Source organism: Carettochelys insculpta, chromosome 7 (genome assembly GCF_033958435.1).
Source record: "Carettochelys insculpta isolate YL-2023 chromosome 7, ASM3395843v1, whole genome shotgun sequence".
Taxonomy (NCBI): domain Eukaryota; kingdom Metazoa; phylum Chordata; order Testudines; family Carettochelyidae; genus Carettochelys; species Carettochelys insculpta.
The window spans coordinates 3,457,874-3,463,684 of record NC_134143.1 but is presented as its reverse complement, the minus strand read 5'-3'; the positions used below and the strand labels follow the sequence as shown (position 1 = coordinate 3,463,684).

Below are 5,811 nucleotides of genomic sequence, written 5' to 3'. Positions count from 1 at the left end.
GCTGTGATGGTCAAGTAGTTAAGGTGTTGGACTAGAAATCCAATAGGGCTTCTCTGTGCAGGTTCAAGTCTTGCTCACAGCAAGGGCTCTGTTTTAGCCACATCCTGGAACCAGGACACTACAGCAGCACACACCCTGAGACACTGCCCAGGGGCTGTCTGTGACCAGTGTGTGGAAGAGGCCAGGGGAGTCTGTGCCTGGGGGAAATGCTGATCCTGGGGTGTGGTCACTGCTCTGGCTGCTGCTGGGCCCACCCTGTCTCCTATGTCAGCCCAACAGTGCTACACTCACCTGTGTAATGCCCTGGCAAGGAGTGGGCAGCCCTGGTTCAGCTGCAGCCAGTGATAGGGCAGCTGCCTCTAAGGGAAAGGCCTGTTCCCAAGGCTGGCTCAGGGGCTCTGGTCTCTCCCAGCTCCTGAGCTGTGCAGTACACAGCTGGGAAAGGGACAGACACTTGCCCAAGGGGGAATGAAAGTCACAGTCTCCTGTCTGCCCCAACAGCAATAGACTGATCTACACAACCCGACACAGGCCAGTCTCCCTTCCTATGGTTCTCCCACAGGTTGTGGGGACCAGCTCAGTGCAGGACCAAAAAGGGGGCACAGCATAAAAACTGTCATCACCCCTGTTCTGGGGCAGCCGCCACAGCTGGGAGACCCCGGCTCCTCTGCTCTCTGGGGCAGAGTCAGTGATGCTCCTTTGCATACCCACAATGCATTGCGTGGTGTGTCCAGAGTCCCTCATCCACCAGGTGCCTTTGCTGCTGGAGCCTCTGGTTCTGGGGCCGAAATTCGTCTGGAAGCACCTCTGGGCAATGGGCTGCACAAAAGGGAGGCTTTGTGGGTTGTCTGTGTCATCACTGTGATGTGAGAAGAACTTGCTTCCCCCCCGCTCCAGCTCCTTCAGCCGGTTTGGTGTGTAATTTTCCCTTCCCTGCTTGTATAGTTTTTGTTTGTTTGTTTTTTAAGCTGTCTATGCAGCCGGACATGTGAGAACTTTTTTCCAGTTTGTGGTTGATGTGTGTTAATCGGTTGAGTTTTTTGTGTATTTTCTTGAATGTTTATTGCTGTTTAACACCATTTTTTTCAAATGTACTTGCTGTGCTGTGTGGATGATGCTGTGATTTTGTTAAACTTTTTGTGTGTTGTATAATTTTTGCCTTTTTAAGCTGTGGGTCATTGTATTCTGGAGGAGCAGGGAAGATAGGTAGTAGGCTGAAGGCTTTGTTTGCGTCAAAGGAGACACATTGTAAAAAGCTCGAGGGTTCTCTCTTTTCCGAAGCATGAGGCACTTTCTAGCACAGAGAACACGTGTTATGTAGAAGTGCAGCAAAAGACAGAACCATTTGCTTCCCACCTGAGGCAACTCCCCCAGCCTTTTCCAATGTGGGCTTCTTTAATATTGTACATTCCTCTAATGCTGCCCTGACTGCACTTGTGTCGAGGGCCAAAAGGAAAAGCCCCTTTTACCAGCAGAAGTTGGATGAGCAGCAGGCTCTTTATCTGGCAGTGCCGGGCTCAAGCCCTTCTCTGGGCAGCTGGCTGTTAATTTGCTTTGTGCCCTGGAGCCCAACAAGTCCTGCCTACAGCTGGAGAAGTGGTCCAGGCTCCAGACTGTGGGGTGATGCCCTAGAAAGGAAAACTCACTAGAAAACTTCCCTAGCTGGCCATGATCGTACAGTGGTTAGTACTTTGCACTGTGGCTGCAGAAACCTTGGTTCAAATCCAAGTCATGGCAGTGACAGCCCAGCACAGGGCTGCTCTTCACCTCTTCAGGTAACGCATTGCAGCGCTTCACTGCCCTTTTGGGGAAAATAAAAGCAGTACCAGCCCTGTGCTGGGCTATCACTGCCATGACTTGGATTTGAACCAAGGTTTCTGCAGCCACAGTGCAGAGTACTAACCATTGTACAATCATGGCCAGCTGGGGAAACTTTCTAGGGAATTTTCCTTTCTAGGGCATCACCCCACAGTCTGGGACCTGGGCCACTGCTCCAGCTGCAGGCAGGACCCTTTGGGCTCCTGGGGCAACAGGCACAGGAACAGAAGCCCAGAGCCATGACAGGGGTTCCAGCAATGGGGGCCTCATCACCTCTGTCCTCAGAGGTTTCCGTCAGGGCCCCCTCCACCTGGGCCTCCCCTGAGTTCCTCTAGGGACACCAAGGTCGGTTTCATGCATGTTGGACGCCTGGCACAAGGGGAGGGGAGGCCAGCAGTGGGCCACTCACACAGCCACCAGCTCCAGTCTGGATGCACCCCACATGGCTGTGCTCCCTGAGCCTCAATGGGGGCCTCATGCAACACTCAGCACCTGGCCCTGTGGACAGCACCACAGGCTGCATGCCCAGGGAGGGAGGCTGACCTCCACTGCATATGTCCCACCCACGCAGGGACCCCCCAGCCACACAGATCCCTCAGGGACCCCGGGCCAGATGGGGGGACAAGGTGGAGTGGGGCACACAGCCCCCAGGGCCAGATCATGGTACTGATGGCCTTTCCCTGGGTCCCCTTCTGTCTCCAGAGCTGCACCATCCAGGGGCCAGACAAGGCCTGTACACAAGCCAGAAAGGCCCACACCAGAGGGCGAGGGGGCTGGAACTGCACCCCTAAGAGCACCCACATGGGGCCAGTGCTGGGGCATGTGCTGGTACCACTGTGGGGAGGAGGAAGCTGCTGCTGTCACTGCTCACACCACCACCCTACAGAACGTGACTGCTGTGACGCAGGAGAGGCTGGTGATGGAACAGGAGGCCTGGGGTTGGGTGGCAGGCAGCCTGGACACCCTCACACAGGCTGTGCCCACGTGCCTGGCTCAGCCTCCCACCCCATCACCAGTCCCTCCCACAGCCCCTGCAGCTCCTCCCTCCACATGTCCCTCACAGTGTCCCACAGTTCCCCCCACCCCTCCACCCACAGTCACTGACATTGCTGCCCTGCTCCCCCCAACTTTCCCCATCCCCTCCCTCCCTTCCTGTAGCCCCCAGTGAGCCCAAGCCTGAGCCCACTGGACCTCTTCCTTGTCCCCACCTCCTGATGGTCCCAGCTCCATCCCAGCCCTTGTGAGAATATGGACTGTGGCCTCCCACCCGCTCCCCAGAGCCCTTTCTGAGTTCTGTTACCCCACCCCCTCTCCAAGACCTCCTCTAAGTTCCATTGCCCCCACTGCCCACCCCAGGACCCCATTGTCTATAGTCCCCCATCCCTCTTGTCAATCGTTTACTGTTCTGTTTATGCAGTTTGGAATCCATTGCCAGAGTTTCATGAAATACTTTCTTTAGCAACATTCCTGTGTCCCTGTTGTCTACTGGGAGGCCAGGAGAGTATGGGAGTGTCGGGGTGGGGGTTGATAGTGAGAGGTGGGTGCGTGGGAAGGGAGTTGTGGTGGTGGCTGAATGTTGGGGGGTCACATGGGCCCCCGGACAAAGGCCTCCCAGAGGAACTTACTGACCTGCACCCTAACCCTCTGTGCCTGACAGCATGGGAAAGCAGCCAGCTGCTTGGAGACGTGGCCAGACCCAAAACCCACCCCTGCATGAACGGCTCTTGCTTTACCTCCACAGTGTTGTGGAGAGAGCAGCCTGCACACACCACATCTGGTACATTGCGTGGGATGACCTCCAGTATCCTGAGGGGGCCCGGAAAGTGCCCTTCAGCCACCTAATATTGCAAGCCCAGTTTAGGAACTAAATTAAAACGTCCTGGCTGGGCTCAGTGTGTCCCATGTAGGGCCACATCAGCCACTCATGCAAGGGGTAAATGGCATTGGGCATTATATCAGGGGGCTAGTGGTGTCCCCATTTGGTAGCTCCCAGGTTGGGATGGATGTCTTCTCCTTCATGCTGCAGCAGAGCCATGAGTTGGAAGATACCTGCATTGTGGGCTCACCCAGACAAACCCACACAGAATGCCGTAAATTGCCCCTTGGTGTCCACGCGGGTCTGGAGTACCCCAAAATGGTACCCCTTGCAATTGATGAAGATGCCTGTGCTGCATTCTGGGGCCTGGATAGCAATGTGGGTCCCATCCAGAGCTCTGAAGCACTTGGGGAAGTCCAGCTTCTCAGCCCCCATTAGGGTGACTTGCAGATCCCAGACATGGACAACCCAGTAAAGTAGGTTGTTTTTGATTGCCCAGAAGACCTGAATGGTGTGTGGGGAGAACATGTCCATGTGTGCGTGGAGGAGTGCTCCATGCATCCCCTTCCCCTCCCCCCACCTGGCCCCAGCCACCCCACGCTGTCCCTCTCCCCTGTCTCTGAGGGTCCCCCTTGCCTGGTAGCCCTCCTCCCCATGGTGGGGAGGTGCCCCAAGCATGCCCTACCTCCAGCAGAACAGCCGCAATGGTGGCCCTGCCCACCCCCAATTGATGGCCAAATGACTGGTGGCTGTCCAGGGTAGTGAGCCTCCACGTAGCAATGGCTACCCCCTTGTGCAAGGGGAGTGTGGGCTGCACCTGTGTGTCATGGTGCTGGGGGGCAGGGAGGGCCAATGACTTAGCTCCAGAAATTGCCTCTTTGTCATACTGAAGTTTTGGGGCCAGCGGGTGTCGTTCCAGTCCCCCAGAACCAGCCTGTCCCATCACTTGCTGCTGGAGGGTGGCAGCTCGGAGCAGTGCCTACAGGCTGACCATGGCCTGGATGGGTCGGGCATCAGGGAGTCTCTGGGGGCCATTGTGTGCCACCAAGTGGCTTCTCCATGTGGTTGAGGTCTCGGTGCTCTGGGTACAAGCCAGCCCTTGGCATGTGCAGAATGAGTGTGTTTTGGAGGAGCCCTTTAAAGGAGCACCAGGCTGCAGCCCCCAGAAGGGCTTATCTGCCTTGCTAGGGCGGCCACAGCATTTTCTGGCCCTTTTCTCCCAAAAGAGCACCCGGTGACATGTGGCTGCTTCCTTGCAAACCAAGGGCCTGGTCTTTTCAAAGAGCGGCTCACAATCTCCTTTCGCTTGGGGCGTGTGGACGCTCGCTTTCAAAAGCTGATCTGTCAGAAGGTGGCTTTGGAAAGTTTGTCTTTTGACATCACACTGTGGTGTAGACTCAGCCAGCCACGGAGAAAAGGGTAGAAAATCAGAACCAGATCCCCACGTGAAGATTGCAGCACATTGTAACAAAGGAAATGTGTGTGTACATCAAAAAAGGATAAAATTCTTTTAATAACTAAGAAACAAAAACTTTTAAACACAATTTTCACTCTTTCTGCTCCTGAACATTTTATGTAAAAGCAACTAAAACAACTCTTCTCACTCTAAAAACTTCTTTTAAACTTCACAATAAGAGTCAACCACTCAGACAAGATTGTGTTCTTTTTGCTTCTAAAGAAAACAAAAACAAGCCTTAGCAACAAACAGCAACACTGTCTGTTCATTTCATGCTCAGAAGAAAATGTTTGCAAATCATTATCATCATTGTTGATCAAACCAAAAACAGACACATGCACTTCTCTAACTCCAGACAAAGAAAATGAATCCTAAAAGTACAGTCTTAATCACATGCTCGTCAGCTGCACACCCAGCAGAACAGGCACAAGCTTCCTGCCCATGGGGAACGTTTTCAAACAGCTGCTTCCAGCTTCCCCGAACTAAGGCACAAAAGTCTAAAACCAACCATCCCTTTCGCTGAAGCCCAATTCACCCGCTTTGGGACGCAGTGTATCAGAGGTGGTTGCATGTGGCTGTTTGCAGACACACCCCTCCTGATTAGCATACAGCGCCCTTTGGAGTCAGTCAAACCCTCTCCCTTTTACTTCCCCAATCTGCCACTTTTCTTTCAGGCTCTCATGTGACAGGTATCAGGCACAGAGGACTCTGACAGGTTAGT

The 5,811-nt window shown here is 54.1% G+C and overlaps 3 non-coding genes and 1 pseudogene across 3 annotated transcripts; 2 read left to right on the top strand and 2 right to left on the bottom strand.

Annotated features, from left to right (window-relative positions):
• On the top strand, positions 1–82 carry TRNAS-AGA (transfer RNA serine (anticodon AGA)). Its single transcript has one exon. It is a non-coding gene; the product is annotated as a tRNA-Ser (tRNA).
• A 1,583-nt stretch (positions 83–1,665) lies between these two features.
• On the top strand, positions 1,666–1,737 carry TRNAH-GUG (transfer RNA histidin (anticodon GUG)). The gene has a single exon. It is a non-coding gene; the product is annotated as a tRNA-His (tRNA).
• Positions 1,738–1,848: 111 nt separating this feature from the next.
• Positions 1,849–1,920, bottom strand: TRNAH-GUG (transfer RNA histidin (anticodon GUG)). Its single transcript has one exon. It is a non-coding gene; the product is annotated as a tRNA-His (tRNA).
• A 3,354-nt stretch (positions 1,921–5,274) lies between these two features.
• LOC142016264 (small nucleolar RNA U3) lies at positions 5,275–5,477 on the bottom strand (annotated as a pseudogene).
• Positions 5,478–5,811: the final 334 nt, after the last annotated feature.